The sequence below is a fragment of the Arachis stenosperma genome, chromosome 2 (genome assembly GCF_014773155.1).
Source record: "Arachis stenosperma cultivar V10309 chromosome 2, arast.V10309.gnm1.PFL2, whole genome shotgun sequence".
Lineage (NCBI taxonomy): Eukaryota > Viridiplantae > Streptophyta > Magnoliopsida > Fabales > Fabaceae > Arachis > Arachis stenosperma.
This window is the reverse complement of record NC_080378.1, coordinates 77974237-77996712: the sequence shown is the minus strand read 5'-3', so window position 1 is coordinate 77996712 and position 22476 is coordinate 77974237. Positions and strand designations below refer to the sequence as shown.

Below are 22476 nucleotides of genomic sequence, written 5' to 3'. Positions count from 1 at the left end.
GGCGCATGGAGATGCTGTGTTCCTTCCGGATCTCTACTTTCTTATTACATTCATCCAATCTTTCTTACTCCTTTCCATGGCAAGCTGTATGTAGGGCATCACCGTTGTCAATGGCTACATCCCATCCTCTCAGTGAAAAAGGTCCAAATGCTCTGTCACAGCACGGCTAATCATCTGTCGGTTCTCAATCAGGTTGGAATAGAATCCCTTGATTCTTTTGCGTCTGTCACTAACGCCCAACCTTCAGGAGTTTGAAGCTCGTCATAGTCATTCAATCTCAGAATCCTACTCGGAATACCACAGACAAGGTTTAGACTTTCCGGATTCTCATGAATGCCGCCATCAATTCTAGCTTATACCACGAATATTCTGATTAAGAAATCCACGAGATATGCGCCCGGTCTAAGGTAGAACGGAACTGGTTGTCAGTCATGCGCGTTCATAGGTGAGAATGATGATGAGTGTCATGGATCATCACATTCATCAAGTTGAAGTGCAACGAATATCTTAGAATAAGAATAAAGAGAATTGAATAGAAAATAGTAGTAATTGCATTAAAACTTGAGGTACAGCAGAGCTCCACACCCTTAATCTATGGTGTGTAGAAACTCCACCGTTGAAAATACATAAGTGATGAAGGTTTAGGCATGGCCGAATGGCCAGCCCCCTGAATGATCAAGAGACCGAATGGCCAAAAGATGACTAATACATTTGTAAAAAGTCCTATTTATAATAAACTAGCTACTAGGGTTTATAGAAGTAAGTAATTGATGCATAAATCCACTTCCAGGGCCCACTTGGTGTATGTTTGGGCTGAGCTTGATCTATCCACGAGCTGAGGCTTCTTTTGGAGTTGAACGCCAAGTTGTAACGTGTTTTGGGCGTTCAACTCTGGGTCGTGATGTGTTTCTGGCGTTTGACTCCAGACAGCAACATGGAAATGGCGTTGAGCGCCAGTTTACGTCGTCAATTCCCGAATAAAGTATGGACTATTATATATTGCTGGAAAGCTCTGGATGTCTACTTTCCAACGCCATTGAGAGCGCGCCATTTGGAGTTATGCAGCTCTAAAAAATCCATTTCGAGTGCAGGGAGGTCAGAATCCAACAGCATTAGCAGTCCTTTGTCAGCCTTGCTTTCAGAGTTTTGCTCAGGTCCCTCAATTTCAGCCGAATTTACCTGAAATCATAGAAAAACACACAAACTCCTAGTAAAGTCCAGAAATGTGAATTTAACATAAAAACTAATGAAAACATCCCTAAAAGTAACTAGATCATACTAAAAACTACCTAAAAAGAATGCCAAAAAGCGTATAAATTATCCGCTCATCACAACACCAAACTTAAATTGTTGCTTGTCCCCAAGCAACTGAAAATCAAATAGGATAAAAAGAAGAGAATATACTATAAATTCCAAAATATCATTGAATATTAATTCTAATTAGATGAGCGGGACTTGTAGCTTTTTGCTTCTGAACAGTTTTGGCATCTCACTTTTTCCTTTGAAGTTTAGAATGATTGGCATCTCTAGGAACTTAGAATTTCAGATAGTGTTATTGATTCTCCTAGTTAAGTATGTTGATTCTTGAACACAGCTACTTTTATGAGTCTTGGCCGTGGCCCTAAGCACTTTGTTTTCCAGTATTACCACCAGATACATAAATGCCACATACACATAACTGGGTGAACCTTTTCAGATTGTGACTTAGTGATCGAGGTAAAATTTGTCTCTCAACAAATTCCCATTCGGCAAGTGTACCGAATTTGTCGTCAAGTAAAAACTCACAATAGAGTGAGGTCGAATCCCACAGGGATTGATTGATCAAGCAACTTTAATTAGAGGAATAATCTAGTTGAACGAATCCATGAATAGAGTTGATAATTGCAGAAATTAAAATGGCAGGAAAGTAAATGACTGAAAGTAAATAGCAGAATTGTAAATGGGAATGGGGGAGTTGCTCATAAAAGTAAATTGCAGAAAATAAAGAGAATGGGTAAGATCAGAAATGGGGAGTTCATTGGGCTTAGGAGATGTTGCATTCTCCTGATCAACTTCATTTTCATCTCTTCCTCAATCAATGCACTCATTGATCTCCTTGGCAATCTTAAGTGATTGAATCACAATTTCTTGCAATTCAATCTCTCAAATCTTGATCAATAGCCAATTCCTTGGTCAATTGCTCATGAGAAGAGATGAAGTGTGGTCACTGATTATACCACATGCACTTCCCAAATCAAATGCTTAGAGGGTTATAGCCACATACCCATCTACACTCAATTTGGTCCAGCATGAGAAAGCATTTCTAGCTAATCTCTTCATTCATCTTTCAAGGATCCGAAGAGATCCATGTTTGAATGGCTTCTTTTCCAAGATAACTATCCAATTGGATGAGGATCAAAAGCTTTCAAGTAAAATCAAAAGGAAAGATAGAAGAAGAATAAGAAAATTAGTATTGATCCATCAAATTACAACAGAGCTCCCTAACCCAATGAAAGGGTTTTAGTTGTTCATAGCTCTAGAAATCAAAATCAAAGATGGAGAATACATGATAAAGCTAGAAGTACAGAGAAAGTAAATACAAAGAGTAGTTCTCTGTTCTAGCCCTTTCCAAAAAGCTCCTCTCTCTTTCAAAACTACTCCTATATATACTACTCTTCTCAGCTTCTAGTTAGCTCTTCAAGTCTTGGGCCTCTGGATCTTTGAGTTTGAAGCAGTTCCTTTCTTCAATTGGGCTTGGCTTACTTGCAGAGAGATAGTGTGAAGTGAGCATAGACTTTAGCTCAAGACATTAGGGGTTTTTATCATTTAGTGAGAATACAAGTTCGAGAACGTTAGTGACACTTAACATTGTCACTAACGTTGCCATGCACCCCTTTGCCTCACGTTAAAGCCCACGTTAACTGGGTTAACGTGGCTTTTAACGTTGCCTTGTTAGCCTTCGAGAACGTTAGTGACACTCAACATTGTCACTAACGTTCAAGTGTGCCCCTCCTTGCTTCACGTTAAAGCTCACGTTAACTAGGTTAACGTGGCTTCTAACGTGGCTTTTGCCAACCTTCGAGAACGTTAGTGACACTCAACATTGTCACTAACGTTCAAGTGTGCCCCTAGGTCTCACGTTAGAGTCCACGTTAACTAGGTTAATGTGGCTTCTAACGTGGCCATTCTTAGCCATCCCAACGTTAGTGACAATGTTGATTGTCACCAACGTTGGCTCATTCTTCATTCCTCATCGTTAGCTTCCACGTTAACCAAGTTAACGTGGCTCTTGGGGGTTGTGTGGTTGCTCCAATGTTAGTGACAATGTTGAGTGTCACTAACGTTGTCGACAACTCTCCATCTCTCACGTTAGCTCCCACGTTAACCAAGTTAACGTGGGAGTTAACGTGGCTCCTTGCACCTTAGGCCAACGTTAGTGATAATGTTGAGTGTCACTAACGTTGGCTTCTCTTCCCCCTTTAACGTTAGAGGCCACGTTAACTAGGTTAACGTGGCTTCTAACGTGGCCATTTGTGAGCAATTGCCAACGTTAGTGACAATGTTGAGTGTCACTAACGTTGGCTCAACTTCTATTCTCCACGTTAGAGTTCACGTTAACTTAGTTAACGTGACTCTTTAACGTGGGCATTGATGGCTTTTGAGAGTGTTTTTGGCAATTACTTTTCTCCTTAACTTTGCAAGTTACCTCCCATTCCTTGCTTCCTTTGGTCCTGAAATCAAGCAATAGAGTGCATCAAAGTTCTAGTTCAAGTCATGGGTAATGCAATATACAATTTTGTCATTAAAATCATGCAAAATCCTCATGAAACAATGTAAAATGCACAATGTATGCTTGAATCAAGGTCTGAGTGAATATCTGCCCAAAACTAATTTATTTCCTAAGAAAATGCATGAAATTACCTAAAAACAGTAAAGAAAAGGTCAGTGAAACTGGCCAAAATGCCCTGGCATCACAACACCAAACTTAAAGCTTGCTTGTCCCTAAGCAAGTACTGGAACAAGAGAATGATGAATGGAATCTCCAGAGAAATGACTCATTCTTGTGGAAGTCATATTACTGATTTTATGGTGGTTTCATGCATAGTAACTTAGGTTCATTCCACTACTGGCTTTCAGACCTTTATCATCTCCTAAAATACTCACTTTGTTATATCCTATGAGACCTTTATTTATTGATCCTTTTATTGTTATTTCAAGGGCTGTTTGTGTTATTTAGGCTAAGTGTTTTGTAAGGGGGCAACTCTTTAGGATAAGCTTTCAGCCAACACTCCCAAACCAGTTGGTTCAAGGTGCTAGGTGTTGAAGCACCCCTAAGGACTTACTTACTCAAGTCTCTCCCCCATACATACACACCACAGGCATATAGTTTATTTATTTTCTTTCCTTCAGACCTTGGTGTCCAGCACCTCTTTGGATTACTAAATGCTCTGTGGTGAGGGTTACTCTTGATAGTGGATTTTCAGCTGATAATCCCGGGTTAGTTAACCCAAGTTACCAGGTGATGAAGCACCCCAAAGAGCTTATTCATCCAAGTAGATCCCTCACACAGGAGCACCACAGACACATGTCTTAGGGTAAACCATTGGTGCCTAGCCTTATTGCTTACTCTTTTTCTTTTGTTTTTCACTTCCATTGTTCTTTCCCTTTTCTCTTATTAGGATCTTGTTGTTATCTTAGTCTCATGGGTATATCAAAAGTAAAGCACTCAGGATAGATAGTTGTCATCCTAACCTTGTGGTTGAACCAACTTAGCTAACTTATGACTACCCCCAAAGATTCATGAATGCACTTTGGTGCGCGAAATTGTGAACAATACTTTTCACAACTCTCATAATCCCCGGTCATGAACTCCAAAAACTTGGTGGTTCAATTCCATGGCATTACACAACTTCGCACAACTAACCAGCAAGTGCACTGGGTCGTCCAAGTAATACCTTACGTGAGTAAGGGTCGATCCCACGGAGATTGTTGCTATGAAGCAAGCTATGGTCATCTTGCAAATCTTAGTCAGGCAGACTCAAATGTATATGGTGATGAACGAAAATAACATAAAAGATAAAGATAGAGATACTTATGTAATTCATTGGTAGGAACTTCAGATAAGCGCATAAAGATGCCTTCCCTTCCGTCTCTCTGCTTTCCTACTGTCTTCATCCAATCCTTCCTACTCCTTTCCATGGAAAGCTCGTGTAGGGTTTCACCGTTGTCAATGGCTACCTCCCATCCTCTCAATGAAAGCGATTGCATATGCCCTGTCACGGCATAGCGGAATTCAGCTGTCGGTTCTCGGTCAGGCCGGAATAATATTGGTGCGCGAAATTGTGAACAATACTTTTCACAACTCTCATAATCCCTGGTCATGAACTCCAAAAACTTGGTGGTTCAATTCCATGGCATTACACAACTTCGCACAACTAACCAGCAAGTGCACTGGGTCGTCCAAGTAATACCTTACGTGAGTAAGGGTCGATCCCACGGAGATTGTTGCTATGAAGCAAGCTATGGTCATCTTGCAAATCTTAGTCAGGCAGACTCAAATGTATATGGTGATGAACGAAAATAACATAAAAGATAAAGATAGAAATACTTATGTAATTCATTGGTAGGAATTTCAGATAAGCGCATGAAGATGCCTTCCCTTCCGTCTCTCTGCTTTCCTACTGTCTTCATCCAATCCTTCTTACTCCTTTCCATGGCAAGCTCGTGTAGGGTTTCACCGTTGTCAATGGCTACCTCCCATCCTCTCAGTGAAAGCGATTGCATATGCCTTGTCACGGCATAGCGGAATTCAGCTGTCGGTTCTCGGTCAGGCCGGAATAATATCCATTGATACTTTTGCGTCTGTCACTAACGCCCCGCCTGCTAGGAGTTTGAAGCACGTCACAGTCATTCAGTCATTGAATCCTACTCAGAATACCACAGACAAGGTTAGACCTTCCGGATTCTCTTGAATGCTGCCATCAGTTCTCGCCTATACCACGAAGACTCTGATCTCACGGAATGGTTGGCTCGTTTGTCAGGCGAGCACTTGGTTGTCAGGCGATCAACCATGCATCGTGCAATCAGGAATCCAAGAGATATTCACTAGAGCCTTGGTTGCTTGTAGAACAAAAGTGGTTGTCAGTCACCTTGTTCATAAGTGAGAATGATGATGAGTGTCACGGATCATCACATTCATCAAGTTGAAGAACAAGTGATATCTTAGAACAAGAACAAGCGGAATTGAATGGAAGAACAATAGTAATTGCATTAATACTCGAGGTACAGCAGAGCTCCACACCTTAATCTATGGTGTGTAGAAACTCCACCGTTGAAAATACATAAGCATAAGGTCTAGGCATGGCCGAATGGCCAGCCTCCCAATGATCTAAGATAGCATAAAACGAAGATAGCTACCCAAGTCTACTAATACAATAGTAAAAGGTCCTACTTATAGATAACTAGTAGCCTAAGGTTTACAGAAATGAGTAAATGACATAAAAATCCACTTCCGGGCCCACTTGGTGTGTGCTTGGGCTGAGCAATGAAGCAATTTCGTGTAGAGACTCTTCTTGGAGTTAAACGCCAGCTTTTATGCCAGTTTGGGCGTTTAACTCCCATTTGGGTGCCAGTTCTAGCGTTCAACGCTGGGATTTCTTGAGGTGACTTTGAACGCCGGTTTGTGCCATCAAATCTTGGGCAAAGTATGGACTATCATATATTGCTGGAAAGCCCAGGATGTCTACTTTCCAACGCCGTTGAGAGCGCGCCAATTGGGCTTCTGTAGCTCCAGAAAATCCACTTCGAGTGCAGGGAGGTCAGAATCCAACAGCATCTGCAGTCCTTTTCAGTCTCTGAATCAGATTTTTGCTCAGGTCCCTCAATTTCAGCCAGAAAATACCTGAAATCACAGAAAAACACACAAACTCATAGTAAAGTCCAGAAAAGTGAATTTTAACTAAAAACTAATAAAAATATACTAAAAACTCAACTAAAACTATCAAAAACATACTAAAAACAATGCCAAAAAGTATATAAATTATCCGCTCATCACAACACCAAACTTAAATTGTTGCTTGTCCTCAAGCAACTGAAAATCAAATAAGATAAAAAGAAGAGAATATGCAATGAATTCCAAAAACATCTATGAAGATCAGTATTAATTAGATGAGCGGGGCTTTTAGCTTTTTGTCTCTGAACAGTTTTGGCATCTCACTCTATCCTTTGAAATTCAGAATGGTTGGCCTCTTTAGGAACTCAGAATCCAGATAGTGTTATTGATTCTCCTAGTTAAGTATGATGATTCTTGAACACAGCTACTTTATGAGTCTTGGCCGTGGCCCAAAGCACTCTGTCTTCCAGTATTACCACCGGATACATACATGCCACAGACACATAATTGGGTGAACTTTTTCAGATTGTGACTCAGCTTTGCTAAAGTCCCCAATTAGAGGTGTCCAGGGTTCTTAAGCACACTCTTTTTGCCTTGGATCACAACTTTATTCTTTCTTTTTCTTTCTTTTTCTCTTCTATTTTTTTTCGGTTTTCTTCTTTCTTTTTTTTTTCGCTTGCTTTTTCTTTTTTTTTTGTATTCACTGCTTTTTCTTGCTTCAAGAATCATTTTTAATGATTTTTCAGATCCTCAGTAACATGTCTCCTTTTTCATCATTCTTTTAAGAGCCAACCTTCATGAACCACAAATTCAAGATACATATGCACTGTTTAAGCATACATTCAGAGAACAAGAGTGTTGCCACCACATCAAAATAATTAAACTATTATAAAATTCAAAATTCATGCAATTCTTTCCTTTTTTCTCAATTAAGCACATTTTTATTCAAGAAAGGTGATGGATTCATAGGACATTCATAACTTTAAGGCATAGACACTAAGACACTAATGATCACAAGACACAAACATGGATAAACATAAGCATAAAATTCGAAAAACAGAAGAATAAAGAACAAGGAAATCAAAGAACGGGTCCACCTTAGTGATGGCGGCTCTTTCTTCCTCTTGAAGATCCTATGGAGTGCTTGAGCTCCTCAATGTCTCTTCCTTGTCTTTGTTGCTCCTCCCTCATGATTCTTTGGTCTTCTCTAATTTCATGAAGGATGATGGAGTGTTCTTGATGCTCCACCCTTAGTTGTCCCATGTTGGAACTTAATTCTCCTAGGGAGGTGTTCAGTTGCTCCCAATAGTCTTGTGGAGGAAAGTGCATCCCTTGAGGCATCTCAGGGATCTCATGATGAGAGGGGTCTCTTGTTTGCTCCATCCTTTTCTTAGTGATGGGCTTGAGGTCATGCCTTCTCAGTTGTACCGGCTTTGAATGCCATAAATGGTTATGGAAAAACAAAAAGCAATGCTTTTACCACACCAAACTTAAAAGGTTTGCTCGTCCTCGAGCAAAAGAAGAAAGAAGAGAGTAGAAGAGGAAGAAATGAGGAAGAAGGGAATGGCTTTGTGTTCGGCCATGTATGGGTGGGTTTGGGAGGGTAAGTGGTTTGAATTTGAATGGTGAGGTAGGTGGGGTTTTATGAAGGATGGATGTGAGTGGTGAAGAGAAAGATGGGTGGTGGGGTTGGTGGGGATCCTGTGGGGTCCACAGATCCTGAGGTGTCAAGGAAAAGTCATCCCTGCACCAAATGGCGATCAAAATCACGTTTTGTGCCAAATCTGGCGTTAAACGCCGGGCTGGTGCCCATTCCTGGCGTTTAACGCCAGGTTCTTGCCCTTTTCTGGCGTTTAACGCCAGTCTGGTGCCCCTTTCTGGCGTTAAACGCCCAGAATGGTGCCAGACTGGGCGTTAAACGCCCAACAGCTAACCTCACTGGCGTTTAAATGCCAGCAACATCTTCCTCCAGGGTGTGCTATTTTTCTTCCTATTTTTCATTTTGTTTTTGCTTTTTTCATTGATTTTGTGACTTCTCATGATCATCAACCTACAAAAAAAAGATAAAATAACAAAAGGAAATAGTTAATTATAAAACATTGGGTTGCCTCCCAACAAGCGCTTCTTTAATGTCATTAGCTTGACAGAGGACTCTCATGGAGCCTCACAGATGCTCAGAGTCATGTTGGAACCTCCCAACACTAAACTTAGAGTTTGACTGTGGGGGTTCAACACCAAACTTAGAGTTTGGTTGTGGCCTCCCAATACCAAACTTAGAGTTTGACTGTGGGGGCTCTGTTTGTCTCTGATTTGAGAGAAGCTCTTCATGCTTCTTCTCCATGGTGACAGAGGGATATCCTTGAGCCTTAAACACCAAGGATTTTTCATTCACTTGAATGATCAGTTCACCTCTATCAACATCAATCACAGCCTTTGCTGTGGCTAGGAAGGGTCTGCCAAGGATGATAGATTCATCCATGCACTTCCCAGTCTCTAGGACTATGAAATCAGTAGGGATGTAATGGTCTTCAACTTTTACCAAAACATTCTCTACAAGTCCATAAGCTTGTTTTCTTGAGTTGTCTGCCATCTCTAGTGAGATTTTTGCAGCTTGCACCTCAAAGATCCCTAGCTTCTCCATTACAGAGAGAGGCATGAGGTTCACACTTGACCCTAAGTCACACAGGGCCTTCTTGAAGGTCATGGTGCCTACGGTACAAGGTATTGAAAACTTCCCAGGATCTTGTCTCTTTTGAGGTAATTTCTGCCTAGACAAGTCATCCAGTTCTTTGGTGAGTAAAGGAGGTTCATCTTCCCAAGTCTCATTTCCAAATAACTTGTCATTTAGCTTCATGATTGCTCCAAGGTATTTAGCAACTTGCTCTTCAGTGACATACTCATCCTCTTCAGAGGAAGAATACTCATCAGAGCTCATGAAAGGCAGAAGTAAGTCCAATGGAATCTCTATGGTCTCATTTTGAGCCTCAGATTCCCATGGTTCCTCATTGGGGAACTCAGAGGAGGTTGGTGCATGCCAATTGAGGTCTTCCTTAGTGGCATTCACTGCCTCTCCTTCCTCCCAGAATTCGGCCATGTTAATAGCTTTGCACTCTCCTTTTGGATTTTCTTTTGTGTTGCTTGGGAGAGTACTAGGAGGGAGTTCAGTAATTTTCTTGCTCAGCTGATCCACTTGTCCTTCCAAATTTCTAATGGAGGACCTTGTTTCATTCATGAAACTTTGAGTGGTTTTGATTAGATCAGAGACCATTGTTGCTAAGTCAGAGGTATTCTGCTTAGAACTCTCTGTCTGTTGCTGAGAAGATGATGGAAAAGGCTTGCTATTGCTAAACCTGTTTCTTCCACCATTATTGTTATTGAAACCTTGTTGAGGTCTCTCTTGATTCTTCCATGAGAAATTTGGATGATTTCTCCATGAAGAATTGTAGGTGTTTCCATAGGGTTCTCCTAGGTAATTCACCTCTTCCATTGAAGGGTTCTCAGGATCATAGGCTTCTTCCTCAGATGAGGCATCCTTAGTACTGCCAGGTGCATTTTGCATTCCAGACAGACTTTGAGAAATCAAATTGACTTGTTGAGTCAATATCTTGTTCTGAGCCAAAATGGCATTCAGAGTGTCAATCTCAAGAACTCCTTTCTTCTGATTAGTCCCATTATTCACAGGATTCCTTTCAGAAGTGTACATGAATTGGTTATTTGCAACCATTTCAATTAGCTCTTGAGCCTCTGCAGGCGTCTTCTTCAGATGAAGAGATCCTCCAGCAGAGCTATCCAAAGACATCTTGGATAGTTCAGAGAGACCATCATAGAAAATACCTATGATGCTCCATTCAGAAAGCATGTCTGAGGGACATTTTCTGATCAATTGTTTGTATCTTTCCCAAGCTTCATAGAGGGATTCTCCATCCTTCTGTCTGAAGGTTTGGACTTCCACTCTAAGCTTACTCCATTTTTGAGGTGGAAAGAACTTTGCCAAGAAGGCATTGACTAGCTTTTCCCAAGAGTCCAGGCTATCTTTAGGTTGTGAGTCCAACCATATTCTAGCTCTGTCTCTTACAGCAAAAGGGAATAGCATCAGTCTGTAGACCTCAGGGTCAACCCCATTAGTCTTGACTGTGTCACAGATTTGCAAGAATTCAGCTAAAAACTGATGAGGATCTTCCATTGGAAGTCCATGGAATTTGCAATTCTGTTGCATTAGAGAAACTAATTGAGGCTTAAGCTCAAAGTTGTTTGCTCCAATGGCAGGGATAGAGATGCTTCTCCCATAGAAGTCGGGAGTAGGTGCAGTAAAGTCACCCAGCACCTTCCTTGCATTGTTGGCATTGTTGTTGTTTTCGGCTGCCATGTGTTCTTCCTCTTTGAAGAATTCGGTCAGGTCCTCTAAAGAGAGTTGTGCTTTGGCTTCTCTTAGCTTTCTCTTCAAGGTCCTTTCAGGTTCAGGGTCAGCTTCAACAAGAATGCCTTTGTCTCTGCTCCTGCTCATATGAAAGAGAAGAGAACAAGAAGATGTGGAATCCTCTATGTCACAGTATAGAGATTCCTTGAGGTGTCAGAGGAAAAGAAAAATAGAAGAAAGAAGGTAGAAGAATTCGAACTTGATGAGATAAAGTTCGAATTGTGCATTAAGAAGGAGTAGTACTCCATAAATAGAAGGATGTGAGAAGGAGGGAAGAGAATTTTTGAAAATTAATTAGAAAGATGTCAAAAACATTTTAAAAATTGATTGATAATTTTCGAAAATTGAAAGTGGAAAAGAAATCAAGTGATTTTTGAAAAAGATTTTGAAATCAGAAATCAAAAAGATTTGATTGAAAACTTATTTTGAAAAAGATGTGATTAAAAAGATATGATTGAAAAAAAATTTGATTTGAAAACAATTTTAAAAGATATGTTTTGAAAACAATTTTTTTTAAAAGATTTGATTTTGAAAATCAATGACTTGTCTAACAAGAAAAGATATGATTCAAACATTAAACCTTCCTCAACAGAAAAGGCAACATAATTGATATGTTCAATCAAATCATTAATTGTTAGTAAGTATCTTTGAAAAAAAAAAGGAATTGATTTTGAAAACATTTGATTGAAAAGATATGATTTGAAAAAGATTTGATTTTGAAAAGCTTAGAAAACTTGAAAAAAAAAATGATTTGAAAAACAAAATCTTCCCCCTTTGCCATCCTAGCGTTAAACGCCCAGAATGGTATCCATTCTGGCGTTTAACGCCCAAAATGCTACCTCTTTGGGCGTTAAACGCCCAACCAGGTACCCTGGCTGGCGTTTAAACGCCAGTCTGTCTTCTTCACTGGGCATTTTTGAATGCTCAGCTTTTTCTGTATAATTCCTCTGCAGCATGTTCTGAATCTTCAATTCTTTGTATTATTGACTTGAAAAGACACAAATTAAAAATATTTTTGGATTTTTAATAATCAAAATGCAACAAGAATGAAATAACAATGCATGCTAGACACCAAACTTAGCAGTTTGTATACTACTGACACTATATGAGACGCATAAACACTCAAGCCAAAAGAATTCAAAGATCAGAGTAAGAAATCATCAAGAATTACTTGAAGATCCTTAAGATACATGAATGAATGTATGCAATTGACACCAAACTTAAGATGAGACTAGTGTCTTCAACAAGAAACATAACATATTTTTGGTTTTTATGAAATTTTTTTTTTGATTTTTTTTGTGTTTTTCGAAAATTAAGTGGAAAAAGATATCAAAATTCTTAATGAGAATTCCAGGAATCAGTGCAATGCTAGTCTAAGACTCCGGTCCAGGAATTAGACATGGCTTCACAGCCAGCCAAGCTTTCAAAGAAAGCTTCGGTCCAAAACACTAGACATGGCCAAAGGCCAGCCAAGCCTTAGCAGATCACTGCTCCAAAAGCAAGATTGATAAAAATCAACAAGCTCTTATGATGATAAGTTGAAACCTCGGTCCAATGAGATTAGACATGGCTTCTCAGCCAGCCAGATTTCAACAAATCATCATGAAACTCTAGAATTCATCTTCAAGAATTTCGAAAAAAAAAGTACCTAATCTAAGCAACAAGATGTACCGTCAGTTGTCCAAACTGAACAATCCCTGGCATTGTTACCAAAAGCTTGCTCAAAACTTGAACAATCCCCGGCAACGGCGCCAAAAACTTGGTGCGCGAAATTGTGAACAATACTTTTCACAACTCTCATAATCCCTGGTCATGAACTCCAAAAACTTGGTGGTTCAATTCCATGGCATTACACAACTTCGCACAACTAACCAGCAAGTGCACTGGGTCGTCCAAGTAATACCTTACGTGAGTAAGGGTCGATCCCACGGAGATTGTTGCTATGAAGCAAGCTATGGTCATCTTGCAAATCTTAGTCAGGCAGACTCAAATGTATATGGTGATGAACGAAAATAACATAAAAGATAAAGATAGAAATACTTATGTAATTCATTGGTAGGAACTTCAGATAAGCGCATGAAGATGCCTTCCCTTCCGTCTCTCTGCTTTCCTACTGTCTTCATACAATCCTTCTTACTCCTTTCCATGGCAAGCTCGTGTAGGGTTTCACCGTTGTCAATGGCTACCTCCCATCCTCTCAGTGAAAGCGATTGCATATGCCCTGTCACGGCATAGCGGAATTCAGCTGTCGATTCTCGGTCAGGCCGGAATAATATCCATTGATACTTTTGCGTCTGTCACTAACGCCCCGCCTGCTAGGAGTTTGAAGCACGTCACAGTCATTCAGTCATTGAATCCTACTCAGAATACCACAGACAAGGTTAGACCTTCTGGATTCTCTTGAATGCTGCCATCAGTTCTCGCCTATACCACGAAGACTCTGATCTCACGGAATGGTTGGCTCGTTTGTCAGGCGAGCACTCGGTTGTCAGGCGATCAACCATGCATCGTGCAATCAGGAATCCAAGAGATATTCACTAGAGCCTTGGTTGCTTGTAGAACAAAAGTGGTTGTCAGTCACCTTGTTCATAAGTGAGAATGATGATGAGTGTCACGGATCATCACATTCATCAAGTTGAAGAACAAGTGATATCTTAGAACAAGAACAAGCGGAATTGAATGGAAGAACAATAGTATTGCATTAATACTCGAGGTACAGCAGAGCTCCACACCTTAATCTATGGTGTGTAGAAACTCCACCGTTGAAAATACATAAGCATAAGGTCTAGGCATGGCCGAATGGCCAGCCTCCCAATGATCTAAGATAGCATAAAACGAAGATAGCTACCCAAGTCTACTAATACAATAGTAAAAGGTCCTACTTATAGATAACTAGTAGCCTAAGGTTTACAGAAATGAGTAAATGACATAAAAATCCACTTCCGGGCCCACTTGGTGTGTGCTTGGGCTGAGAAATGAAGCAATTTCGTGTAGAGACTCTTCTTGGAGTTAAACGCCAGCTTTTATGCCAGTTTGGGCGTTTAACTCCCATTTGGGTGCCAGTTCCAGCGTTTAACGCTGGGATTTCTTGAGGTGACTTTGAACGCCGGTTTGGGCCATCAAATCTTGGGCAAAGTATGGACTATCATATATTGCTGGAAAGCCCAGGATGTCTACTTTCCAACGCCGTTGAGAGCGCGCCAATTGGGCTTCTGTAGCTCCAGAAAATCCACTTCGAGTGCAGGGAGGTCAGAATCCAACAGCATCTGCAGTCCTTTTCAGTCTCTGAATCAGATTTTTGCTCAGGTCCCTCAATTTCAGCCAGAAAATACCTGAAATCACAGAAAAACACACAAACTCATAGTAAAGTCCAGAAAAAGTGAATTTTAACTAAAAACTAATAAAAATATACTAAAAACTCAACTAAAACTATCAAAAACATACTAAAAACAATGCCAAAAAGTATATAAATTATCCGCTCATCAAATATCCATCGATACTTTTGCGTCTGTCACTAACGACCCACCTGCTAGGAGTTTGAAGCACGTCACAGTCATTCAGTCATTGAATCCTACTCAGAATACCACAGACAAGGTTAGACCTTCCGGATTCTCTTGAATGCTGCCATCAGTTCTCGCCTATACCACGAAGACTCTGATCTCACGGAATGGCTGGCTCGTTTGTCAGGCGAGCACTCGGTTGTCAGGCGATCAACCATGCATCGTGCAATCAGGAATCCAAGAGATATTCACTAGAGCCTTGGTTGCTTGTAGAACAAAAGTGGTTGTCAGTCACCTTGTTCATAAGTGAGAATGATGATGAGTGTCACGGATCATCACATTCATCAAGTTGAAGAACAAGTGATATCTTAGAACAAGAACAAGCGGAATTGAATGGAAGAACAATAGTAATTGCATTAATACTCGAGGTACAGCAGAGCTCCACACCTTAATCTATGGTGTGTAGAAACTCCACCGTTGAAAATACATAAGCATAAGGTCTAGGCATGGACGAATGGCCAGCCTCCCAATGATCTAAGATAGCATAAACGAAGATAGCTACCAAAGTCTCGATCTAGAGATCTAAAGTGATCAAAAGATGAAAATACAATAGTAAAAGGTCCTACTTATAGAAAACTAGTAGCCTAAGGTTTACAGAAATGAGTAAATGACATGAAAAATCCACTTCCGGGCCCACTTGGTGTGTGCTTGGGCTGAGCAATGAAGCAATTTCGTGTAGAGACTCTTCTTGGAGTTAAACGCCAGCTTTTATGCCAGTTTGGGCGTTTAACTCCCATTTGGGTGCCAGTTCCAGCGTTTAACGCTGGGATTTCTTGAGGTGACTTTGAACGCCGGTTTGGGCCATCAAATCTTGGGCAAAGTATGGACTATCATATATTGCTGGAAAGCCCAGGATGTCTACTTTCCAACGCCGTTGAGAGCGCGCCAATTGGGCTTCTGTAGCTCCAGAAAATCCACTTCGAGTGCAGGGAGGTCAGAATCCAACAGCATCTGCAGTCCTTTTCAGTCTCTGAATCAGATTTTTGCTCAGGTCCCTCAATTTCAGCCAGAAAATACCTGAAATCACAGAAAAACACACAAACTCATAGTAAAGTCCAGAAAAAGTGAATTTTAACTAAAAACTAATAAAAATATACTAAAAACTCAACTAAAACTATCAAAAACATACTAAAAACAATGCCAAAAAGTATATAAATTATCCGCTCATCAAATATCCATCGATACTTTTGCGTCTGTCACTAACGACCCACCTGCTAGGAGTTTGAAGCACGTCACAGTCATTCAGTCATTGAATCCTACTCAGAATACCACAGACAAGGTTAGACCTTCCGGATTCTCTTGAATGCTGCCATCAGTTCTCGCCTATACCACGAAGACTCTGATCTCACGGAATGGCTGGCTCGTTTGTCAGGCGAGCACTCGGTTGTCAGGCGATCAACCATGCATCGTGCAATCAGGAATCCAAGAGATATTCACTAGAGCCTTGGTTGCTTGTAGAACAAAAGTGGTTGTCAGTCACCTTGTTCATAAGTGAGAATGATGATGAGTGTCACGGATCATCACATTCATCAAGTTGAAGAACAAGTGATATCTTAGAACAAGAACAAGCGGAATTGAATGGAAGAACAATAGTAATTGCATTAATACTCGAGGTACAGCAGAGCTCCACACCTTAATCTATGGTGTGTAGAAACTCCACCGTTGAAAATACATAAGCATAAGGTCTAGGCATGGACGAATGGCCAGCCTCCCAATGATCTAAGATAGCATAAAACGAAGATAGCTACCAAAGTCTCGATCTAGAGATCTAAAGTGATCAAAAGATGAAAATACAATAGTAAAAGGTCCTACTTATAGAAAACTAGTAGCCTAAGGTTTACAGAAATGAGTAAATGACATGAAAAATCCACTTCCGGGCCCACTTGGTGTGTGCTTGGGCTGAGCAATGAAGCAATTTCGTGTAGAGACTCTTCTTGGAGTTAAACGCCAGCTTTTATGCCAGTTTGGGCGTTTAACTCCCATTTGGGTGCCAGTTCCAGCGTTTAACGCTGGGATTTCTTGAGGTGACTTTGAACGCCGGTTTGGGCCATCAAATCTTGGGCAAAGTATGGACTATCATATATTGCTGGAAAGCCCAGGATGTCTACTTTCCAACGCCGTTGAGAGCGCGCCAATTGGGCTTCTGTAGCTCCAGAAAATCCACTTCGAGTGCAGGGAGGTCAGAATCCAACAGCATCTGCAGTCCTTTTTAGTCTCTGAATCAGATTTTTGCTCAGGTCCCTCAATTTCAGCCAGAAAATACCTGAAATCACAGAAAAACACACAAACTCATAGTAAAGTCCAGAAAAGTGAATTTTAACTAAAAACTAATAAAAATATACTAAAAACTCAACTAAAACTATCAAAAACATACTAAAAACAATGCCAAAAAGTATATAAATTATCCGCTCATCACACTTCAACATTATGAACTCCTTTCTGGTCTTTTGTAAACATAAACATTCTCTTTTCATTTGATTCTAAGGACAAACATAAAATAAGTAAAGATCCGAATGCAGTAACATAAAGGCTAGCAAGCATTGACTTCTTAATCATAAAATTCAGAATGCATAATTGAAAGTTGTCTATCTAATATGGAGGCATGTCCTATTTCATACAAGATCCTCCTTATTGATAATATAAACTAAAAAAAAAGGACCTCCACCACCTTTTACTCATGTGGTTGCTCATGCTCCCCTCCATGCTTGTCCTCTTGGTGCTTTTCTTGAGTGCTTGTGCTTCCACTCCCTTTGCTTTTTCCAAGTAGTTTCTTCCAGAAGCCAGCGTCCTCCATTTTTTTCTTCAGAGTTTCCTTCTGCTGTTTCACCTTCCCTTCTTCTCGTTCAACAAACTCTTTTTGGACCTCCTCATATGTGGGGATGGCATAATGTAGGTGGTGCATATTATCAGACATATAGCTCAATTTGGCTTGAGTGTTTACACTGAATTCCTCTCTATGCAACTGCCTTCCTTCATTCAGCACGCTAAACTCATTAAATGATTTCATCTGAGCTAATTGCCACTGGTTGAGCTCTTGAAGGCATTTGTCTTGACACTCTTGCCTCTCTGTTACTTGGTGTAGGGCTTGAGTGAGTTGTGAATATTGCTCCTGTTGCTGCTCCATGTGTTGTTTCTGTCACTCTTCTTGTTGCTTCATCCATTTGGAATGCATGGCAAGTATTTGCTCTTGTCCCTCCATATGTTTCATCTCCAAATCCTCAATGGCATGTAAGATATGACTCATATTGAGATTGGCTGGGTTGTGTTGCTCTTCTTGTTGGTAATCTTCCTGATGATACTCCTCTTGATGAACTTCTTCCTGGGCTCTGTGCCTTCCTATATGTGGCCTTCTTAGTTGTTGAGCAAGTGAGGTGTGGACCATGCGCTCACGTGTGACCGGCTTCCCTGGGTTTACCCAGTCTGGACTGCTGTCCTCAAATACTACCTTAGCCTTGTTGCACAAGCGGAGAATTGTGCTGGGGTACCAAAGCCTGACACCCGAATCAACTTTCTCAGCTGACTCTTGAATCCCTTCGGCAATAAGCTCATGCACATTGATTTCCCCACCTAGTACTAAGCATTGCACTATAGTGGCTCGGTTGATGTTTGATGCCAAGGCATCTTAGGCTAGTTTCACTAGCAATTTTCTGTTAGTTTTAGTTGTTTTATGCATTTTCTTGAGCTTAAAGTAACCAAGAATGGTTAAATGAACAACAAAGCAATGAACCATCCAAACATTATGATTTTGATGCAAATTTCATGAGTTTTTAGTGATATTACTTGAATGCTATGAATGGAAGAATTCTCATGAAATTTTGCAAGACTTTGATGCAATTGTTTGGATGATTTCAGGGAAGAAGAGGCTAGGCAAGGAAGCAACAAAATCAATAAAGGAAGCTTGAATATGAAAAGGGACGTTTAAGCTCCAGTTTAAGGTTAAACTGGAGCTTAAACGCCAAAATCATGAGAAGAGAGGGAATGCTGTAACTGGCGTTTAACCTCCAGTTTGACCTTAAACTGGAAGTTAAACGCCAGAATGAGAAAGGAACTAAAGAAGCATTCCACGTTTAACCTCCAGTTTAACCTTAAACTGGAGGTTAAACGCCAGAATGATGATTTGAACCAAGGGAGTGTTCCACGTTTAACCTCCAGTTTAACCTTAAACTGGAGGTTAAACGTGTTCGACACTTGTTCCCACCAAAGAAGCATTTCCACGTTTAACCTCCAGTTTAACCTTAAACTGGAGGTTAAACGCCAGAAATAAGAAAGGCACCAGGAGCATTTCCACGTTTAAGCTCCAGTTTAACCTTAAACTGGAGCTTAAACGCTGGCATATGGAACAGCTTGACCATGCATTCTTCAAACATAAATAACTTGAGCTACAAAACTCCAAATGAGGTGATTCAAAATGCATTGGAAAGAAGACATCTAGAGCTTTCCAAGCATATATGGTATGCATGGTGGATACTAAAAATTGAGGGAGAAAACAGCCCCGTAATGTGCATAGAAGAGCATAGTACCAACATGCAATCAGGCCAGCTGACCTCTTCACCTTCCATGGAGTATAACGCGAGTTGTAGAACTCCAAATGATGCGCTTCCAGTTGCATTGGAAAGTAGACATCCAGAGATTTCCAACGATGTATAGAAGTATGGGGTGGACAATGCAACTGAGCTCCCAAAATTGGCATTTTCGAGCACGTTTAAGTGACTTAAACGTTGGCTTAAACGCTGTCAAACCAACCAGCAACCTTGTCACCTTCAATCAAGCATAACTTGAGCTATAGAGATCCAATTGAGGTGCTTCCAGTTGCGTTAGAAAGCTGACATCCATAGCTTTCCAACGAGGTATAATAGTCTATATTTGGCATCAAATTGGCAAGGTTGACAAGAGAACAAAGTGACGACTCAAGAAAGGGAGGTTAAACGTGTTCGACTATTTCTCTCCTCCAGGGTTGCTTTTTCATTTCCAAGTTTAACCTCCAGTTTAACCTTAAACTGGAGGTTAAACGTGTTCGACCACAAATTGCCTCCAGGGTTGCTTTCTTCATTTCCAAGTTTAACCTCCAGTTTAACCTTAAACTGGAGGTTAAACGTGTTCGACATTTCACTCTCCTGGGTTGCTTTCTTCTAATTCCACGTTTAAGTTTCAGTTTAACCTTAAACTGAAACTTAAACTTCAACTTAAACGCAACCTTTTTAAAGGGTTTCTGGGCCAAAAATATTGAAGTTTAAGTTATCAATTGAGCACAATTATTAACTTAAACGTATTATGGTGTGAAACCCAAGTGAATATCATGGTTTATGGGATTGGGCCTGAAGAATTGATGAGTCTGGAACTTCAATTTGTTGAGTCTTGTGTCATTACTTGTTTATCACTAAGTTTGCTCAATGAATGTTACAGAATTGGATCACAGCCTCATCAGGATTATGGACCATAAGCCTAAAGCAAAAGGAAAGCAAGGAAAGGCCTCAAAGCCCAAGAAACACAACAGAAGCTCAATTTAGAAAGTGTATAAATAGGATAGAATTTAAGTTAGTTAGCACTTTTGACACTTTGGAACTTTTGATCTTTTTGCTATTTTTTCATATTTTGGAATTGAATTCAGAGCTATGACTCACTAAACCCCTTTCATTGGGTTAGGGAGCTCTATTGTAATTCAATGAATCAATAATAGTTTTCATCTTCTTCTTCAATCTTTTCTCTTGAATTTTGTTAGAAAGCTTCTCGATCTAATTCCATTGGGTAGTTGTCTTGGGAAAGAAACTACCCATAATTGGAACCCTTCGGAACCTTGGGAAAGGAATGATGGATTCATGCTAGAGAAGCTTTCTCACAGTGAATTGGATTGGGGTTTGGATGGATATTGTGACATGTAATCCTACCAAATTGTGGTTCATGAAACTGTGTGGTATAATCAGTGATCGAGCATCATTTCTTCTTATGAACATTTAAACCAAGGGATTGGGAATTTGTTCGTTTTTAGAGAGAATTGGTGAGCCAAGGAATTGGAATCCAATCATATAAGATTGCCAAGCAAGATTCAATGAATGCATTGGTTGAAGAAGAGATGAGAATGTTTTGATTCGGAGATTTCAATATCTCCTGACCCCAATGAACCCCTCTTTCTGATCTACACTTCTATTTACATTCTGCAACTTTTAATTCATGCAATCACCCCAATTCCCTTTTACTTTCAGCAATTTACTTTCTCGCACCTTAATTCTCGCCATTTAAGTTTATGCAATTTCAATTCCTTGCAATTTACGTTTCCTGCCACATTTACTTCATGCAATTCACATCCAAAAGTTGAATCCGCTCAACTAAACAAACTTCTAATTCGAATTGCTCATTCAACCAATCATTGTGGGATTCGACCTTACTCTATTGTGAGTTTTTACTTGACGATAACCGGTGCACTTGCCGGAAGGAATTTTGCCGATCTGTGCAATTTCCTAACATCGTAGCTATACCCAGTTTATAGCGCATCAAGTTTATGGCGCCGTTGCCGGGGATTGGTTTTCGATTGACAATTCTCCAATTGGAAGTTAACTAGATTGAGCAATTTTTCTTTTCTTTTGTTAATAGTTTTTGTTTCAGTTTATTACTGCTAATTTCTGCAAATTTTAATTTGTTTTCTTTGCTTATTCACTTGTTAGCATACTAACCACTAGCTGTTTGTGATATTGCCTCACTATGGAATTTTCACTATCTTTGGATGAGTATTGTTTGAGACTGAGCACATTGAAAAAAAGAAAGGAGTATCCATCATCTTTTGGTCAATCAAAATTCATGAGAAACTCTCCACCACCACAGAATGATTCATGTTATTATGCTCATGGTGGGTGGGAGTATCAGGAACAGGAAACGGGGTGCTTCCCAGAGCCACAAAATGGTCCATGTTTTGGTGAATTTGATCACTACTCAAGTTGTGGCTGGGATGATCAAAACCAAAGAGATTTCACTTATTCACACCCCATTCATCAAGAGCCATCACCTCTGAATTATCCAACCTCACCTCCTAGTTTTACATATCCAAATTCTTCATCACTTGAGCATTTCTCAGCACAAAATTCCTTCTCAAATTCATACAATTCATTTCACTATCCACAAGACTCATTCCACTACACACAAGAGTCATACCACTACCAACACTCCAACCAAGGACTCTATCAACCCACACAAAACACATACTCCCAGCCACCATATCACAGCCAAGATAATCAACCTCATCAACCCAATCCGAACCAACAATTTCAAGATCAACTAAACAGGATAGAAGGAATGCTTGCAACTATGGGCAGAGATGTGGCCGATTTGAAAGGCTTTAAGGAAGAAGTGATATCCAACTTACAAAATCAAGGTGCTGCCATTCAAAAGCTAGAAGCACAAATTGGATATCTATCAAAGCAAATCCCTACCCACAATTCTTCTAGTGATACCATGGCAAACCCAAGGGAGGAATCAGAAGAACAAGAAAGGGAGAAAGTCAATCAAGGGAGATCACACTCCAATGAAACAAAGAGTTGCAAAGAGGAAGGGTTCATTGAACCACAAATTCAGGAAGCTTTTGATGAACAGGATACTCCAACTGTCCAACAACAACCAAGTTCTGAGATCAAGGATGT

At 40.2% G+C, this 22476-nt stretch overlaps 1 non-coding gene across 1 annotated transcript; it reads left to right on the top strand.

Moving 5' to 3' along the window:
- The first annotated feature begins 10724 nt into the window (after positions 1-10724).
- LOC130963998 (small nucleolar RNA R71) lies at positions 10725-10832 on the top strand. The gene has a single exon (XR_009080113.1). It is a non-coding gene; the product is annotated as a small nucleolar RNA R71 (small nucleolar RNA).
- The last annotated feature ends 11644 nt before the right edge of the window (positions 10833-22476 follow it).